General features: G+C 36.5%; 1 protein-coding gene across 1 annotated transcript in view; it reads left to right on the forward strand.

Annotated features, from left to right (window-relative positions):
* Positions 1-19,797, forward strand: part of DOK6 (docking protein 6) — a 357,568-nt gene that overhangs the window by 22,805 nt on the left and 314,966 nt on the right. The gene's annotated exons all lie outside the window — the stretch shown is intronic.

The following is a 19,797-nucleotide window of genomic DNA, read 5'->3' on the forward strand; positions in this document are numbered from 1 at the left end:
TACTTAGGTTTTCAGTTCATCTGGAATAATTCTTGGTTAGTGTGAAATAATTTTCTAATTACCTTTAGCCAGTTTTTTCATCACTATTCGTTAAATAGTCTGTTCAAAGCTACTTTCTTCAGATGCCAAGTTGCTATGTATGTAGGGATTATATCTGGGCTCTCAATTCCTATTCTTCCTTTGGGTATGATGAGCCTTGATATCACCCCTGCCTCCCCTCCCCGGCCCTGCTGCCCCCAACAGCTTTATCCTTCCTCCTTAGAATTGTCCGGGATCTGTGAACCCTTTATTTTATCATTTGCATTTTAGAATCTGTTACTGAGTTGCATCAAAAAATGCTGAAATTTTTAATTGAGTTTTTAAATTAGAAACGCAATCAGAAATGAGTTTTAGACATTACATGCTTCAACTTCTTTTTTATCTCTTGTAAAAAATATATTTTTTTAATGTTTATTTATTTTTTGAGAGAGAGAGAGAGCATGAGCAGGGGAGGGGCAGAGAGAGAAGGAGACACAATCTGAAGCAGGCTTCAGGCTCTGAGCTGTCAGCACAGAGCCTGATGCAGGGCTCGAAATCACTAACTGTGAGATCATGACCCAAGCCCAAGTCCGATGCTTAACCTACTGAGCCACCCAGGTGCCCCACATGTTTCAACTTCTTAATGTTACAAATATGGAAATGGAAACCCAAAGGAGTCGATTCAGATCACCTATAAAAACCATTTTGAGCCTAAATTTCTTGGGAAGATTAAATGACTAAAACTTGGACCATGTTACTAAACACTGTGGATCATGATAATACTATTAAAAAATAATAAAATGGAAAACAGGAAAATCTATGGAAATTAAATATGCAGTGAGAACAATGAACTGTTGAAAACATCAAAGATTGTAATTTTAATAAGGATTTATACCAATGTATTCACTTTGTAAATTACAAGATATTTCACATTTTGACTATTTAATCCCCTTTTCTGAATCCTTTCTGGTCTAATATATTTACCTTACTTTTACACCTGTTTTCACTTTCTTTTCACGTCTTCATGGACCTTAGCTTAGTCTGCTTTGTATTGTACTGGTGATTAGATTATAAAGTATAGAAAACACCACTTATGTATAGAAGGGAATATAGATTATAAATACAGAACAGATTTTTATTCCAGCCCAATTAATGGCAGGATTGATAGTTACACTCCAAGATAATTTTTACTTTCTTACAGTAAAGTATAGGTGCTCACCGTGTTCAGTGGGAACGATTTGTGGATATTATGTAATTTGTTTAATGAATCTCCTACTGTTCGATTCCCCTTACCCCTTAGATAATGTCTTACAAAGGGAATTGTCAGGTTAAAGTTCTTTGTTTTGTAATTTTAAAATTTGAGATAATTTTACATAAAAGGCTTTAATAAAAGTTACAAAAAAATTGGAGAGAATTCTGTACACCCTTCATCCAGCTTTCTTTTACTGGAATATCTTACATAGCATAGAATAATTCTCTCTTGATTTTTTTTGTTTCACTCCATGTATTAAAAATGGCATCCTACATTTAAACATCACATTTCTTTAAAGCCACAGCCATTTGTGTAGGAACCTGCATAAGGTATAATAACCAAAGAAAAGGAAACACAAAAAGAGAACTTGAAAATATATTACAATTCAACACTGAGGTATTCGATAATATAGTTTTAATTTGTGAAAATTTTCCCTAAAAATTATTTAACCAACCAAGCTTATCGTTATAATTCTTCTAAAATGAAGTGAAAGATAACCCAACCTGTAGCTAAACTGGATGAAAAGAGAAAACTACTTTAAGCTGATTGTTCACACATAATACTATTTTGAGAAAAGAGAGGAGATCGGTATGCATATTTCTGTATTTCCGCAAGGTTTCAATGTGTAAAATTAATCTTATTCACAGTTTAGCTCATCAAATTAATTAATTACTGACTACCAGCAACAATAATACATTTGTTGGTGTTAATGCCTACATATTCATGTGCAAAGTTTGCAAGTGTGAACTCTCCCCTCCAAAACAAAAAAAGGACAAAGAAAAGTGACTAATGGAGGAAAATAAGATTTTATTGAAAACATAAATTAATACAATTTTTTAAATGTTTCATTCAGAAACACTTATTTGTGCTGTGCTTGAAATATATAAAATGAATTAATCACGCTAAAGAGTGGTTCTTTAGGGTTTCATAATTAAAGAGAAAGTGAGTGGGCATTATGTTTTCTGGCCAAGTAAGTGCTATTAAATCAAGGCTTTAAGGCTGTGGACATGTCTCACCTCCAAACACAGTGCTTTCCTTGTTCCAGTGGCTGTGATTATCGCAAAGGCAGAGAAACCGTGCTGTAAAGTGAAAACATAGATGCCGTGCTCTACCTCGCTGGGTTTTATTCAAAGAGCTTGATGCTGTGCGCCAGGTGGGTTCGGATCTAGTTTGTCAATATGCTAATACAATTCCAAGTCCTTTCTAAATTGAAATAGCATACATCCAAGGTTTCTAGGAGATTTGCTACTACTATATTTATTAATGCTGATTGAATACCATCCCTGCTTGATGAACAGGTAGTAAAACACTCTTAAAAAGTGGGTTTCAATTTTCCTCAATTTTTGTTTCGAGATTCATAACGTATTTAAAATATTTTATCGTGAGGGGTGCCTGGGTGACTTAGTGGGTTAAGTGTCTGACTCTTGATTTCGGCTCAGGTCATGATCTCACGGTTCGTGAGATCAAGCCCCACATCGGGCTCTGTGCTCACGGTGCAGAGCCTGCTTGGGATTCTCTCTCTCCGTTTCTCTCTGCCTCTCTCTCTCTCTCTCAAAATAAAATAAATACACATTAAAAATAAAATATTTTATTGTGTAATTGAATGGCCAAAACATAATAGGTTTGACATCTGAGCCTTCACTCAGATATTTTGCAAGAACATCAGCACCCTGTAATAGAAACGTCAGGGTAAGTTAGAGATGTCTTTTCAGCGAGCAACTTTTTTTTTAATGCATCAAATTTTGTGAGTTAATTATAATGTAATAAAAATATATGTTCACCAAAATAGCAGCCACAATTTACCCCAGAGAGAGATAGATTACATACCCATCCAAGTCTCTGCTGTACTTGGAAATGTAATGCAGTGAAGTCACATTTACTGGGAAGAGGTCCCATGCTGGTTTCTTCCTCTGTGAGTAGGACTGAGGAACATTCCATGTGCACACGGTTTTTGGGGATTTGCTGTCTCTCTGTGCCCGAGAGAGAAGAAGAACAGATCCTCTTTCCTTTCTAAAGACCTAGGTATAACAAGTTTGGAAAGGAATGTGGGGTGTTTCTTTTCAGGAACTGGTTAAATATATAGTTGCTTCCATGACATTAAAATAACTAGAAAGAAGACAAAGATGGAAAGAACTGCAGGAATTTCTCATGTGGGATTTTGTCACTTACATTCTTATATACTGTCTCACCTCAGGTCGTCTACATGCTGTGAGGTTTTGCCAAAGCATGACCCATGTCAGAAGAGTACCCCGCGCGTTACTTTTTTTGCAACTTTTCTGCTGGCACATGATATGGCAGCATTTTCTGTTTGCACGTGATTTTTCCTCTGGGGGTAGTTTTCCTTTATTTGTGTCTTCTCCGTGTTTAGTACTGACTTTTGAGCTGCTTTTCTGAGCAGAAGCGTGGAAGGTTGTGTCCAGTTATCGGGGAGATCTTGAAGGATCTGAGAGGCTTCCCGGAAAGAGCAGAACAAGGTTCATAGCCAGGTGGAGCTGTGTTTGATACAGGTTTTCTAGGTTTTCATCCATTGCACAAGTGCTTGCTGGCTTCTGGTGCTCCCAGCACTCTTCTTCATTAATGGTTCCGTCAGGTGCTCCCTGTGTGATCTCTGGCAAATTGTTAAACGCTGCACTTGAAACTCCTCGTAAGAAAAACAAAAATTCTTCCCCGTGCAACAGTGGTGAGGCTCAGGTAGAATGAAGGGAGATCACATGTGCCTCCCGAGTGGGGTGGGCACTGAGGTTTGCATGCGGAAGGGTTTCCGCTCTTGGCGGATACACGTGTAAAGCGACGAGGAAGGTAGGAAGGAGAAGCAGATCCCAGGGGGCTGTGATCCTGGGATTGCTCCAGCGCTATTATTGCACATCACGGCAAAGGAACCCGTCACTGGCCTCAGGCTCCCTCTCTCCCCAGTAGCCAGTGATTTTTAAGTCCATGCAATCATGCATTCAGCAAATATTTATCTGCACCTTCTGCGACATATAAAGACAGACAACACATGGACTCTTCCATTCAGGAGCCCACACTGAACCGATGGGGATGATCTAGTAAACTAACAATTCTCGTAGGATCTTGGAGAGCTCATAATGAGAATAGAGCTCTGTTTTCTATGCTTGGGGGGCGGGGCATAGAAAAGGGGGTTTCTAGTAGATTGTGCACCTGCAGTGAGAAAGGATTCCTTGAAGATGTGGATTTTGCACTGTTGGACTTCTGTCTGGATTAATGACGCGTGGTCAGAAGTTCAAGTTTCACAAGAGCATTAAGAATTATTTTTGCACTTTAATGAATGTATTTAAAACATTTTTATTTGCTTGCCACATTATTTCCAATCAATTATTTTTTATTTTCAAAGACTGCATGCCGTTTGCATACAAGGAAAGCTATATAGTTATAAATTGAAAAAAAAAATTAATGTTTATTTTTGAGAAAGAGAGAGAGTGAGTGAGTGTGTGTGTGTGGGGGGGGGGGGATGGGCAGAGAGAGAGGGAGACACAGAATCTGAAGCAGCTCCAGGCTGAGCTGTCAGCGCAGAGCCTAATGCGGGGCTTGAACTCCCGTACTGGGAAATCCTGAGCTGAGCCGAAGTTGGACGTTCAACCGAGCGAGCCACCCAGGTGCCCCTATATAGGTAAATTTTTAAGTGAGTATTTTCCCCTCACTTTTCAGTTTTATCCTCCTGGGCTATATGTATTCTTTATGCTTTCCTTTAGATATATAGAGATACTACTTAAGATGATTTAAGATCATATTTTTTTCTCTGCTGTGAAAATTGATAAAGTTAGCACACTTACAATTCTCCTTCTCTTCTTCCTAATTTTTGCATCCTACTCTAACTTGTTAGGGTTTTTAATATTATCACCCTGTCTTTTACTTACAGTTCTAATACCTCTTAAAACCTTAGTTCTATATTTAAATATATGTGATATTCACCATCACAGCCATCCCGCCCTTGAGTTCATGTTGATACATAAAGATTGGCTAGATTTCATCATTAAATAGTTGTTTTCAAAGAGATATTGAGAATAGTCATGACATGTTTTCTGACTTATTTACTACATACTTGCAAATGTCTGCCTGGTGCTCTTATACTTGAACGACAACTGGGCCCCAAATATTTGTTTTGGGTTACAGTATTCTTCACCGAGAAGCTTGTAGAGATTGTGTCCGCTGTCTTCCAGCATCGATCTGTTCTGTGGAGAATTTGGTCTTTCAGTTATCTAACTTTTTGTTCACAAATTCCTTTTTCTTCTTTGACTTCCATTCTTATTAAAAAATATATTTTGTTTTCCTTGACTCTTAAGGACATTGAACATGATACAAAAAAGATAGACTTTATGTAAGATTACAGTCCTTGAAGAGAAAAAAAAAATGTACATTGTGTAATTGAAACTTTAATATACATGTACTGAGTGAGTGGGTAGTGAAATTCAGCAGTTTCTTGAAGTATTTCAGATCATACTGTTCAATTCTCAATAGGCTAATTAAAAAATTAGTTGACTACTTTAAGCTTTGATATTACAATAGAAGACAGAAAAATACTAAAATTAAACTTTTCAAATTAATTCTCTATACTTCCTTATTCCTGGTATATTTTGTGTGTGTTTTGAATTCATATTAAATCAGTCCTAATAGCTAACAAAAAGCACCTTTATATCAATGAGATGAAATTACAGTAATATTTCATTGTAGGTATTATTATAATACAGTTATTGTCAAAATAGTATATAAGAATGACAAAGATTCTCCTATAAGAGCGATAAACTTTTGAAATTCAGTAATTACGTTGTTCCTTTTCTGTCCAACTTCCTATTTTGTGGTAGGTATTTCTCTTCCAGAATCTCAATTCTTACCTGCTTTTTGAAACATTTTTGCAACTGAAGACCTTGGAAGACAAGAAAAAATAAATGGAATACGACATCTTTATACATAACACCTACCATCTTTATACATAACACCTACTGCTGTATAAGTCAACATGAATTGTTTTCAACTGTTTCTTATAAAGAAAAATTTTCAAAGCCGTACCAAACCTACTCCCAATGACTCATCCAAACATGGCTAGCTAGCTTAGGTAACTTAAATTTACAAGTTATTTCTGAATCAGAGAATTATATTCTTTGGCCCAGCAGAGCATGCAGTGGACAATGTAGCAATAAATGTAGATACAAATCTGTTACTCTTTTTTATAATAGAAATATCAACAGCCAAGGGATGCACAGAGTAATTGTTCATTCAACAGCTGTTGCATGTGGAAAGCACCACAGGTGTTCTGTGGTATAAAGAGATGACCTAGGTAGCAGTCAAATGCGATATGCATGATGTAGCGCTGAAAGGTTTCAGTGGCTTAAGAAAGACACAATAAAATATTTTGGACATTGAGGGAAAAGGACAAGTAGTCCTGGCTGGAAGGAGGGCAGAGTTCAGAAAAATACTTTAGAAAAAAGATAACGTTTAAGCTGGGGATTAAAATATGGTTACCTTGGGATATGCTGAGATGGAGTAAGAGAACAAAATAAAGGATTCTGAGGATTTGGAGAATCCTAAACTGTGTACAAACCCTGCGTAATTAAGAAGTCTTTCTTCTACCTTGTGTTGTATGTTTTAAAATTTCACCATTGATGTTATTTTTAACTTATTCTTTTTCCTTAAAACAGGGTAAATTTGCTCATCTTATGAACGTTAGCAAAATTATTTAGAATTATCTTTTATGCGCTTTCTGTATCTTTAAGCATTCTTAATATGCTCTACAAGTTATTTTGTAGCAATAGAAATTTAATCTCTGCTTGATACTTTTGTATATGCTGGTTATTGTCTTGAAGCCACTTGTATTTTCCCCTCATACGACAACTTTAAATCATCTATGGGAATATTATGTCAGTATTTCTCTGTCCTACTAATGGTGACTTGCATGAGCTCATGGACCACTTTCGTCATTTCTCACTACAACCTCATAGCACAAAGCTGATGCCTAGCAAGTGCTTAATAAATGTTTGTTGAATTAATACACAAATAAATGGGGGGGGGGATGAATGTTGCCTCACGCTCATTTTATGAAGGTGACTTTCTTTCGGTACAGGATACATAGAGGGTAGTGTACCTCACAATGCATCAGTAGATTCAGGGCCTGAATTAACATTATGGTCAAAAATCGTATTCATGTTGGAGCTGTAGTCTTCTGAACATAAATTTCACATGTTGATTTTAGAGAGTCTCTATATGTATAGGAAGATTTTAGGGTCTAAACATGAAATTTGACTTCCTGCTAAATGCATAGGTGCTTTCTCAGCAGACACCTAGGGACAGACACCCCAAGAGAAATATCACAGCTTAGCAGTTAATTGTATGGATTCTAGAGCAAGAGTGTCTCCGGCTGAAACCCAGAGCCAGCACTTACTGGCAGTAAAGCCTGGGGAAGTGTATCTCCTCTTTGTTCTCCACTTTCTCCTCAGCAGAGTGGTGTCAGGGGATGATTAAACTAGTTACATCATGTAGACAAATGATGTAAGTCAAGGCCTATGAAAGTATACTTATTATATGGTTACAGGTACCGGGGACTCCACTCCTCTGGTAATGGCTGGTTAGGGCAGAGGGTAAGCGGGAGAAATCTGAGTCCCTATCTGCTTTCTGCATCCCGCAAGAGAGTAACTACCGGCCATGTTTGTTCCGTTTTCAGATTCTATTTGACTTGACTGTGCTGGAGATAGTCTAGATGCCTTAGTGTGATTTCAGGACCACTCAGGATCAGTTCCTTGCTTTGTTCCCCAGCATTGTACTCTGCCACGTCGTGTCCCTTGGACTGTTTGCTCCTGTCACACAAAATCACCTGCTGTGGACTCTCTTACTTCAAGGAGTTGCTGGTATTACTCTCTACACATAGACCCTCAGCATTCTTACTATGGCATTTTGCCACTTTTTAAAGGGTGGTGATCCCAAGCCCAGGGTAGAGGTCATGTCTGTGTGCTCCCATAACCTCCTGTGTACATCCTATGTTTGTGCTTAGTGGATTCTACATGCAAAATCGCTGTAAGATGATCCATACAACATGGGGTGTTTAGTTCTGACCTCTTTCTTTCTTTCTCTCCCCATGTACATATGCGCACACACGTACACACACACATACACCATAAACACACACCTATACACATAAGCACATATATGCATACATACACAAATAGTATAATATTTATATATTTATCTCTCTCTCTACTTATGAAGCAACCAAGAAGGGGTATCAGGCAGCGTATTAAAAATGTAAGTTTTAAGATGGCTTTAGATGACTTCAAGGAAATACCTGAACTAACAGAGGATCAAGTTCAAGTAGGCAGTTTGGAATTCTTAAAGACTTTACAGTGTTTCGGAGAGCATCGTAGTCATTACTGTAGCTCAAGAAGTGATCACTGGAGATGTATCACGATGGCTGGATATTTGAAGAGAACCAAAGAACAGTTGTGAATGTATGACACCAGGATCTCATTATCTTAGCAACTATGCAAAAAGATACGGGAGTTGATTCAATTCGTGGTCATTTTCCAAGACTTCATTTTCCAACTACTCAACTCCGCATGAGCTATGCCTGTTTTATCATTGTTTCTCTGAGGTTTACTTGGTTAAAGACCTCACAGGGGAGAATTTGTCATCTTTATTGCTGTCTCCTCAGTGCTGAATGCCATATTGTCTTTTTTTTAAGAAAAAATATTATTTCATATTATATATGTATTATATTTTTGAGATAAAATCCATGTAGTGTATAATTAACCATTTAAAGTGTATCATTCAGTGGAATTTAGTATATTCACAATGTTTGTGCAACCATTTTGTCTATCTAGTTCAAAGACAGTTTTATCATCCCAAGGAAAACCCTGTCCCCCACCCATTTCACACTCTTCTAGCCCCTGGCAATTGCCAGTTTGCTTTCTGTGGTATCTCATTGTGGTCTTGATTTCATTTCTCTTTTTTTTTTTTTTTAGTTTATTTATTTCTTTTGAGAGAGAGAGAGAGAGAGAGAGAGAGAGAGAGAGAGAGAGAGATTGCATGTGCATGCAGGGGAGAGGCACAGAGAGGGAGAGAGAGAATCCCAACCATGAGATCATGACTAAGCCAGAATCAAGAGTTGGAAGCTTACTGATTGAACCATCCAGGTGCCCCTGATTTCATTTCTCTGATGACTGATATGTTGAACATCATTTCATGGACTTGTTGACCATTTGTGTATCTTTGGAGAAATGCCTACTCAAGTCCTTGCCCATTTATGGAGAGGTGGTTGTTTATTTCTGTTGTTGTTAACTTGTGAACTTTCCTTGTATATTCTAGACACCAGACCCTTGTCAGATCTATGACTTGCAATATTTTCCTCTATTCTGTAAGTTGTCTTTCCACTTCCTTGGTAATATGCTTTGATGCACAAAAAAAAATTAATTCTAATGGAATTCAGTTTTATTTATGTTTCCTTTTGTTTCTTGTGCTTTCAGTATCATATGCAAGAATCCACTGCCAAATCCAGTGTTATGTAGATTTACCCATGTGTTTTCTTTTAATAGTTTTATAGTTTTAACTCTAGGTTTAGGTCTTTGATTCATCGTAGCTTAATGTTTTCATGTGGTATTAACTTCATTCTTTTAAATGTGAATTTCCAGTTGTCAAAGCACCATTTATTGAAGAAACTATTTTTTCTCTCCTTTGAATGGTCTTGGCACCCTTGTTGGAAATCAGTTGGCCACAGACGTATGGGTTTATTTCTGGGTTCTCTGTTGTATTCTATCGCTCCACATGTTCATCTATGCTTATGACAGCATTGCACTGTTGTGATTATTGTAGCTTTCTAGTAAATTTTAAAATTGGGAAGTGAGTCCTTTAACTTTGTTCTTCTTTATCATGACTATTTTGGCTATTTGAGGTTACTTACAATTCCATATGAATTTTGAATCATACGAATTTTTGTAAGAGGCCAGTGGGATTTTCATAGACATTGAATTGATTATGTAAATCACTTGCAGGAGTGGGATATTGCCTTTTTAACCCTGTGATGTCTTCTGATTGATGAACATGGGAAGTCTTTTTATTTAGGTTCTTTAATTTATTTTGGTGATTTTTTTTTTTTTTTGTAGTTTTGGTGTATAAGCCTTGTACTTCCTTGGTTACATTTATTCCTAAGTATTATATTTTTGATGCTGTTATAAACGGAATTGTTTTCGTAATTTTATTGTCAGATTATTCCTTGCTAGTGTATGCAAGTATGTGTAAATATACAGACATCCCATGTTCATGGATTGTTAAAATGTCCATAGGACCCCAAGCAATATACATATTCATTGCAATCCCTATCAAGATCCCAAAGACATTTTTTATAGAAATAGGAAAAAAAACAATTCTACAATTCATATGGAACTAGAAAAGACCACAAATAGCCAAATCAGTCCTGAGAAAGAAGAACAAAGCTGGAGGCATAACAAGTCTGATTTCAAAATAATATTATGAGGCTGCAGTAATCAAAACATCATGATACTGACATAGAGTCTGACGTATTGACCAAATGGAACAGAATAAAGAGTACAGAAATAAATCCACACATATGTGGTCAATTCATCTTCAACAGTGATGTCAGGAATATACAATAGAGAAAGGATTGTCTCTAAAAATGATGTTGGGGAAACTAGGAGCTATGCTTCTAATAAGAATTGTAATGCCTCACGGGATTCCAACAGATCCTTGACATCCATTCTTGCTGGTCAAAAGTCACTTCACCTGCCTTTCCCTTAAGTCAGCAGAAAACTTTTGCTACATTGAGGGTCTGTAAAATAATTGTGCGTGTATGTGTGTGTGTATGTGTGTGTGTTTTAATATATACAGTGAACATGTCTTTCATATACATTATATATTATATATGCATATATTATTTTTAGGTATCAATAATTCATACTGTAAAATATCTCATTGGGTTCTTTTCCAGGTACTTTTTTCTTTTTTGGTGTATGTGGTATATGTATTAGAACTGTGTGGAGTCACAACTGAATGTTGGGAGGTATTTGACCTATGTGGCAGTTTGTTTTTACATAGAGATGTGAAATAACACCCATAGAGACTTGAGATTTTAATTGATAGCACATGAGAAGACTAGAACATTTTGGGGGTAAATGCCACAGCATAAAATGCAAAATATTGGCAATCCTTCTCTTTCAGTAAAATTACCTGCAGCTGTATTGGCAAATGACTTGTCATTTATATTCAAAAAGCTAAATTATGGGCAATTTGAACTCATTTATCTTTTTAAAATCCATGCAAATAATGACAACATTAATCTTTTTTTTCTCCAAAAGAATGAACAATTAGTTTGAAATGCCAATTCTCTAAGGAGATTTCCACCAATTACAGTGTATCCAGATTAAAAACCAGAATTTAAAGGAGGGATTAAGGACTTCAAATTTGTTTGAAATAGAGGAGACCTGAGATTTCAAATTTGTTTCTACCATATAAAAATAAACATTTGTCACTCAAGCATTACAGCATGAACCATATCAACTATATCAAATGTGCTTTCTAAAAAATGATACTGCAGCATTGTTTTTATTCAGGAATCCATTTCAAAAATAAATTATTAATTTTTTAACATTTATTTATTTTTGAGACAGAGAGAGACAGAGCACGAGTCAGGGAGGGCCAGAGAGAGAGGGAGACACAGAATCCGAAACAGGCTCCAGGCTCTGAGCGGTCAGCACAGAGCCCGACGTGGGGCTCGAACTCACAAACCGCGAGATCATGGCCTGAGCCAAAGTCGGACACTCAGCTGACTGAGCCACCCAGGCGCCCCTCAAAAATAAATTATTAAAGTACACTTTAATTTGTTAAATTCCAAGCTCAATAAATGAAAGTTCAGTAACAGCTAAAAGTTTGCCTTTTTATACTTTCTAGGGCTCGTTGGTTTTTCTGAATGGTGCCTTTTCTCTTATTTTATATCTACTCTCCAAGTTTCTTCTTGCCCTCTCAGTCGGTCCTCACATTATCAAGTTTATAACATCAATGATAATTAATGGACAGCTTTTATTGAGTACTGAACATGTGTCATTGTTCTTGGCATTTTACTTTATAAATAATTTAATGCTCACCTCTTCCATTTGAGGAGACTCAGGCATCTGGTTAGGGACTAGAAAATTCTGAAACGAGATTAAAGCCAATGCCCCCTTTTCTCCAGAACCGATGCTCAGAACTGTTTTGTTTGCTGCTTTTGATGGTGATGACTGCAGGGGTGCTGGCTTCTATTTCTGTATTTATATTCTCCAGGACTAAGCCAGAACTACCCTGTCATTTGAGCATAAATGAATGATACTTCATATCTCACATTCAGGAAGAAAATCTCAACAAGAAATACGAAAGCAGTATACTCGTTACCACTGGTACTTACTTGGCTTAAATGTATATAATTGATATGAAGATATAACTTTCAGATAATTTTTACTGAAGAATGTAACACTCTTTTGATGTATGTACAGGTAAAAGTCACTAAAATGAGGAAGCTGGCTTCTTGTTAGTATGTTATTTGTGTTTAAAAATGAATTTTGCTTATTTCTTCAATATCATTTCTGGACTCTTAAAAATTTTTTTTTTAACTTTTATCATTTTTGAGAGACACAGAGACAGAGAGTGAGCGGGGAGGGGCGGAGAGAGACAGACAGACAGAATCTAAAGCAGGCTTCAGGCTCTGAACTCAGCACAGAGCCCTATGCAGGGCTCAGATCCATAAACTGTAAGATCATGACCTGAGCCAAAGCCAAACGCTCAAGGAACTGAGCCACCCAGGCACCCCTTAGACTCTTAAAAAAAAAAAAAAAAAAAAAAAAAAAAAAAAAAAATATATATATATATATATATATATATATATATATATATACACACACACATATATAGTGAATTCCTCTTATCATTCATTTTGATGTTAAATTGTCATTAGTGGGGCCATTGAATCCTCTTTCAACTAGTTTCCTTACTTTCTGGTGCAATATAAAAGGGCTGTTGGGTAGGGGAGAAAACGCATCGTAAAGATGAGTAAAAGGAATGACCAATAAACTGCAAAATGACTGATAGAAAAACAAGTATTCTTTTACAGTCACTAAAGTAATAATTGAGTCCCTCAGGCATCATCAATCATTGGATGAAAACAGGAAAGCAGATATTCACAACTTAATGGTAAAAGTTAATATCACCAATAATGGGTCAAATGATATTATTATATCCTGATATGATGCAGTGACAAGGAGATATAAATAGTAATACCAATATATCAATAACATAATAAAATATGTTAATAAAAAATAATATATTGACATAATATATTCATATATATATGCACTATTAAGAAAGATACCAATGAGTTTCTGTGCACAGAAAACTAAAGATACATTTATGCTTTAGATAAAGTAGTGGATGGAGCACCTGAGTGGCTAAGTCAATTAAGCATCTGACTCTTGATTTTGGCTTAGGTCATGATCTCACGGGTTCGTGAGATCAGCCCCACAACATGCTGTGTGCTGATAGCGTGTGAGGTCTCCTTGGTATTCTCTCCCTCTCTCTCTGCCCCTCCTCTGTTCACACTCTCTGTCTCTCTCAAAATAAATAAATAAAACTTAAAAAAAAACATAATGTAGTGGATGGGCATGATCCATATATGGATGTATGTTTATATGTATTGTTTCCACATACATATTACATATTTTGAAACAGTGATTAAATGTGAAGTCATTTTTACCTTTCCATGGACAGTGAAGAAATTTTAGCAAACTCGTAGATATCTGGCAAGCTCATTGGTATGAAAATTTTATATTAATTGACACTTTTTTGAATTTATTATTTTCCAGCTTAAGCCAACGAATCTATTATTTTTTAACTTGTGCAGAACTGGCAACATTGTGGCACCTATTCCAAAACTGTATTGTTTTCTTTCTGTATTTCATCAGCATTGTTTTGAAAGCTCACTTCTGTCTGTCTTGAAGTTTCATCTCAAGCCAGACCATGCTCACTTTCAAATTGATAGAACCGCCAAACTTTCTGCTTTGCATTTGGTTCTTTTTTAAATTTGTCTTATTTGTGTGTGTGTGTGTGTGTGTGTGTGCGCGCACACATGTGCACAAAAGGAAATATTGTGTTTGAGGAAAGCAAGAAGTCTTAAATTGACTTATACATCCCAAACTGCCTTCCTTGTAGCTATTATTATTATTACTATTATTATTATTATTACTATTATTATTACTATTATTGCCAGTAAAGGTGGTGTTTATTGCTGGTGCAGGCACTGTGTGTCTTGGCTTTGATGATACTTCTCTCTCTCTCTCTCTTTCACACACACACACACACACACACACACACTCATGCACACACACACACGTAGTGCCCATTTATAAATATTTTATTGGAAACATTTTCAAACTCCTCTGACCCAGAAATGCCTCCCAGAATTACTTTTATATTTTACTAGTTTGTTTTCTCTTATTTTCAGTCTTCTATTTCCTTTGTCTTCTCACCTTCTCAGCATCCTGCTAACTGCTTAACAATTGGTATCAGAATAAGTCTTTACTCATCCCATTTGATTACAGTGGAGCACATACCCCCACTCTGGTCTAAACTCTTTCCAACTTTCCTCTGAATAACATCCGCTTTTGGAGATTTAATCCGTTGTTATGCTTTCCCGCAATTGTTTTCCTCTCCACTCTTTAAATGATCTCTCTGTCCCTATTTTTATTTCCACTGCCATAAACATCTTTTCGAAACCTTTTAAAAACAAAATTAAAAACATTTTTTATCTCATGCAGAGTTGTCAAAGAATTTCGCATTTGTCTGTGCTTGGTGTGTATATGTCCCAAGAATCTGAGGTAGAAATGGCCAAGCGGTTCATCATTATCTCCTGTCCTCCTCTCTGACCATCTTCCATCTGGCAGAGTAAGTCATTCTGTTAAACACAGGTCTGCCTTCTCTCTTCAATCCTTTAGGAGCCGTTCAAGAACCTTAATCCTTACTGAGACCTGTAAGGTCTTCTCAGATCCGCCTCCCACGTAGCTCAGTTCCAGACACAATGAGCTCATTGTTTCCCCTTGTTCCTTGCTGTCCCTCATCTGTAGACACCTATACCTGCTCTTTACTCCATCTAGAAAACTTTTCTTTGCATCCTGCCCTTGTCTGGTTATGTGCTAGTCATGTTTTACCTGCTAATCATTTTTCAGGTAGATAAGATACCTCTTCTTCTAGATTGCCTTCCTTTGCATTCTGAGGGGTGTCTCATCTCCCCTGTTTGCTCCTATATCACTGATATTTTGTTATACTCTGTATTGTGGTATACTTTAGTACATGTTATATTGATTATTGTATTAATTGCCTCTTTGTTGGCATTTCCTACTAACCATTTGGTTTGTGAGAGCAAGTATCATCTGAGTTTTTTAACCATGTGTTCTCAAGTACTCACACAAGTCCTGGAAGATAGAAGTCATTCACTAACTATCTGTGAATGAAATGCTAATTGCTGGCCTCTTTATAAACTATTGTGTTTGTGTGTGTGTGTGTGTGTGTGTGTGTGTGTGTGTCCCCGTGTCCTCAAATCTCCCCTTGGGCTATGATGGTTAAAAATATTTACAAAATGTATCCTCAGACATCAGCTTTCCATGAATATTTTTATTGCATTAATTCTTCTTTCCATTCTGGCATTAAAAATTCTAAATGTCATGGGTATTTAAAGATATATTTATTCAACACATAATAAAACCCTGTCCTATTTGTGCTAGATTTTTTGGTCTTTATTTTTATTAGAAGCTTCAGTGAATTGCTTTGGCTTTAAAAAATGTTTTTATACAGCATTCATGTAGGGTATTAACTGATTAATCCTTCTCCTAGAAGATTACAAAACCCTCAAATCTGTGCACAATTCAACAAATCCAGATTAATAGCATTTAAGCATTGGAAAGGTGGTTTCTCTTGGGAGCGTGAGCAATTATTTCAACTTTATGCCCAAGTAACTCAAGCCATTAAGAGCTGTCCTGCCTTTTAAATTCTCTGAGCCAGGAGGGATAACTGGCAGTTCTACCTGAGTTTCATTACCTTTCATCAGTGGTTTCTTTTTAGCCTGATTCTTGGAACTCAGTCTGGGTCTAAACATTATGGAATCCTCGTGGCCACGCCCACTCTCGCTGGCTCTTCTTTTCCTCCGGAGATTACAGCAGCACTAGGCATTCAGACAACTGGATTCTGCCTCTTGTTGGCCACTCCTGTTCCCTCTGCCCCTCAGGAATGTGTTCTGTTATTGAAACACTAAAGTTTTGTCATCACAATAACTGAAACATTTAAGTTGTTCCTGAATAAGACTGTTGACAAAGAACTTTCAGTTTTATATTCTATAAGTAGATTGTCTTTCACTGTCTTGTGTGTGCCTGTGTGTGTGTTTTAATCTTAATTGTGTCCTCTCTTATTTAAATATCATGCTTCTGTGTCTGTGTCAGCAGGAGAGTGCTTACCATCCTGTTGACACCAAATAAAGCTTCGACTGTAATCATTGTAATTACACCTGCTTTTATTTGAAAATAATCTCCACTGTAGACTTTTGTCAATATTTTGTGATTTAAATCGCTGCCTCCTGCGTTTCTAGCATTCTGAACTTTGGACCTAAAAGCATAAAGATCTGGGCCATCTAAAGATTTGGCAGTTGTTAAAGTGCACAGTTGAGTCCTGGGCTTCGAATGTAATTGTAAATTGTAGCACACTTAATGAGTATAATAACCTAACAGCATGAGTGTTGTTTCCATAAACACGTTTGCATAATGATAGACTCACATCTGAAAAGAAATCGGCTAATCAATGTGAATTCCAGTAATTTGTCACATATCCTGATGCGGGATTGACATTCTCTAAAAACCTGTTTAGTCGAAAGCTTGTCTCAGGGGATTATAGACAAGATGTGCGTTACAGCGGAGGGGATGTTTGTTTGGGCTCTTTTTATTGTAGTTATTACGGTCCACTTTCCTATTCTTTAAGGAAAAACCTATTCCCAACAGTGTCTCCAGCTTCATCTTGAGATGTGCTTTCAGTTTGGTGACAACAGTTTGACATTTTGTGTTTAAATGAGACTTTATATTAGATTATGAGAACCTGAAGCTAATACATAATAATGCCCTTATTTCCTCATCAATATCCGTGAGATGTTGTGGATAATTCGGTAGCTCAGAAATAACTCCAGAAAACTTACGTTTGTCAAAAGTTTTACAGTTTGGGTTTATTGTGAGCAGAACCACCCTGAATCAATAAACAGTGTAAACTATGCAATGCCGTTAAAGATGTAGAATATATTACAGAAAATTAATCAGGGCCTGAGGGACCAGCAACAACAGAACAATAAAAAAACACAAACAAAACCCATTTTAAAATTTCAGATCACATGTGTTAAACTAAATGCTCTTCAGATATACTTCAAGTTAACTTTTACTTAAAATTATTTGTTTCCTTGTAGCGTCTTTATGTAACTTAATTGGCTATTAAGGATTTTTGCTCACTAAAGAAGTTAACTTGACTTCATTCAGTGTGGTCCCGTGTTTCTGAAATCTAAAATTTGTTAAACCCAAACATGGGAAAAAAAGATTGTAAACACACACACACACACACACACACACACACACACACTGACACACTCGTAGCAAAACCAATTCATTGGTCTTTTTATTTGGCATATTTTATTTCTATTCTGGCTTGGAGGACCTTAATTTTCTAATAATATTAAAATAGTATTTTATTTTAAAATATTAAATTAATATGGGTGGCTCAGTCAGTTAAGTGTCCGACTTCAGTTCAGCTCATGATCTCATGGTTCATGAGTTCAAGTCCCACGTCAGGCTCTGTGCTGATGGCTCAGAGCCTGGAGCCTGTTTCTGAGTCTGTGTCTCTCTTCTCTCTGCCCCTCTGCCTCTCATGCTCTGCACCTCTCTCAAAAATAATAAATAAACATTAAAAAATTAAAATAATGGAAAGTAAATATTGATAGGTTTATATCTTCATTTAAGACAGAAGAACATGAATTTACTTTTTGTACTTTTGTGATATAGCTATAAAAGACTAAGCAAAATTCCTAATAAAATTATTCTTTAGGTGGGGCGCCTGGGTGGGTCAGTCAGTTAAGCATCCAACTCTTGATTTCGGCTCAGGTCACGATCTCACAGTTGTGAGATCAAGCCCCACGTTGGGCCTGCACTGGGCATGGAGCCTGCTTAAGATTCTCTCTCTCCCCCTCCCTCTGCCCCTCCCCTGCTTGCATGTGCTCCTGTTTGTGTCTGTGAGCATGCGCTGTCTCTCAAATTAGTCTATTAGCTCTTAAGTTTAAATTTAATATAAAATTGCATGCATTTTTCCTGCCTTGAAAGGTTTTCAAAGGCAAATAAAGAAAGCAGGAAGAAGAATGAAGAATCCTCAAATTACTCAATGGTTAGTTAAGAACATATGTAATATAATCATATAATTTCAAATGAACAAAGATCTCAAAGATCCCAGGTTGGGGGGTGGTGCATAGACAGAAGAAGGAAGAGAGGGAGAGAAGGGGAAGGAGGGAGAGACAGAAGACAGAAGGAGAAGGGGAAGAAGAAAGGCCTTTTTTCTTCTGTCCGTAGTGAAATACCCTTTTCTAATGAATACAGTATTGATCCAAGTTACTTTTATGTTGATACCAGGGAAATATGGATTTCCTTTGCTTTTGTTCTTAAGTAGGAAGAAGGAAATATCATGAAGGCATTCGGTGGCTAGGATAGCTAACAACATCAAAGAGGTCAAGACTAATTTTAACCTTACTGATTTGGCAGGGGGGTGAGCAAGGACCCCCCCCCCCCGTTTGTGTAATGTAATACAGGCAGAATGTTAACCAGCCCAGTATCTTATTTAATAATGTTATAAATAAAGAGGAGGATGCGATTCATAAATGTTTGAAAGAATGATTCAAATACACCATATTCTCTTATAGCTGCTAAAAGAGAAGAGGTCGTGGCAATAGAGTAATTTTTACTGTTATTGATAATTCATAGATAAGAGCAGAGGACCATGTTCAAAAGAAACGTAATAAAAACAAAAAAGCAAGTGTTTACTTTAACATGAGTAAAAAATTGCTAATATAAGCTAAGTAAAAATTTGTTTTGAATCAGGAATATGAAGTGTCCCGTTCCTTAAGATGTCAAATACATTAAAACACCATTTCATTGTTTTTTAAGGAAATCCAGAGTTGCCTTTCTTAGCCTGTATTCAACAAATTCGTATTTGACTCATAAAAGTGTATAGATTAATAATTTTGCATGTGTTTTCTGTAAAGCTAGATATTATCAAATCAGCTAATTTCTTATATCTCACATTATGACAAAAGTGGTGCTTTTTACAAAAAAAAATTCTTCGTGTGCCACCAGATAATCAAACACTTACTATACCAGAAAAACCCCAAAAGTCCATGTAAATGTGCAGTTTTCTGTAGCATATGTATTAATTACTCTATGTGACTTACACATTAACTGTTGGTATTGGTATTTGCAGCT

Source organism: Panthera leo, chromosome D3 (genome assembly GCF_018350215.1).
Source record: "Panthera leo isolate Ple1 chromosome D3, P.leo_Ple1_pat1.1, whole genome shotgun sequence".
Lineage (NCBI taxonomy): Eukaryota > Metazoa > Chordata > Mammalia > Carnivora > Felidae > Panthera > Panthera leo.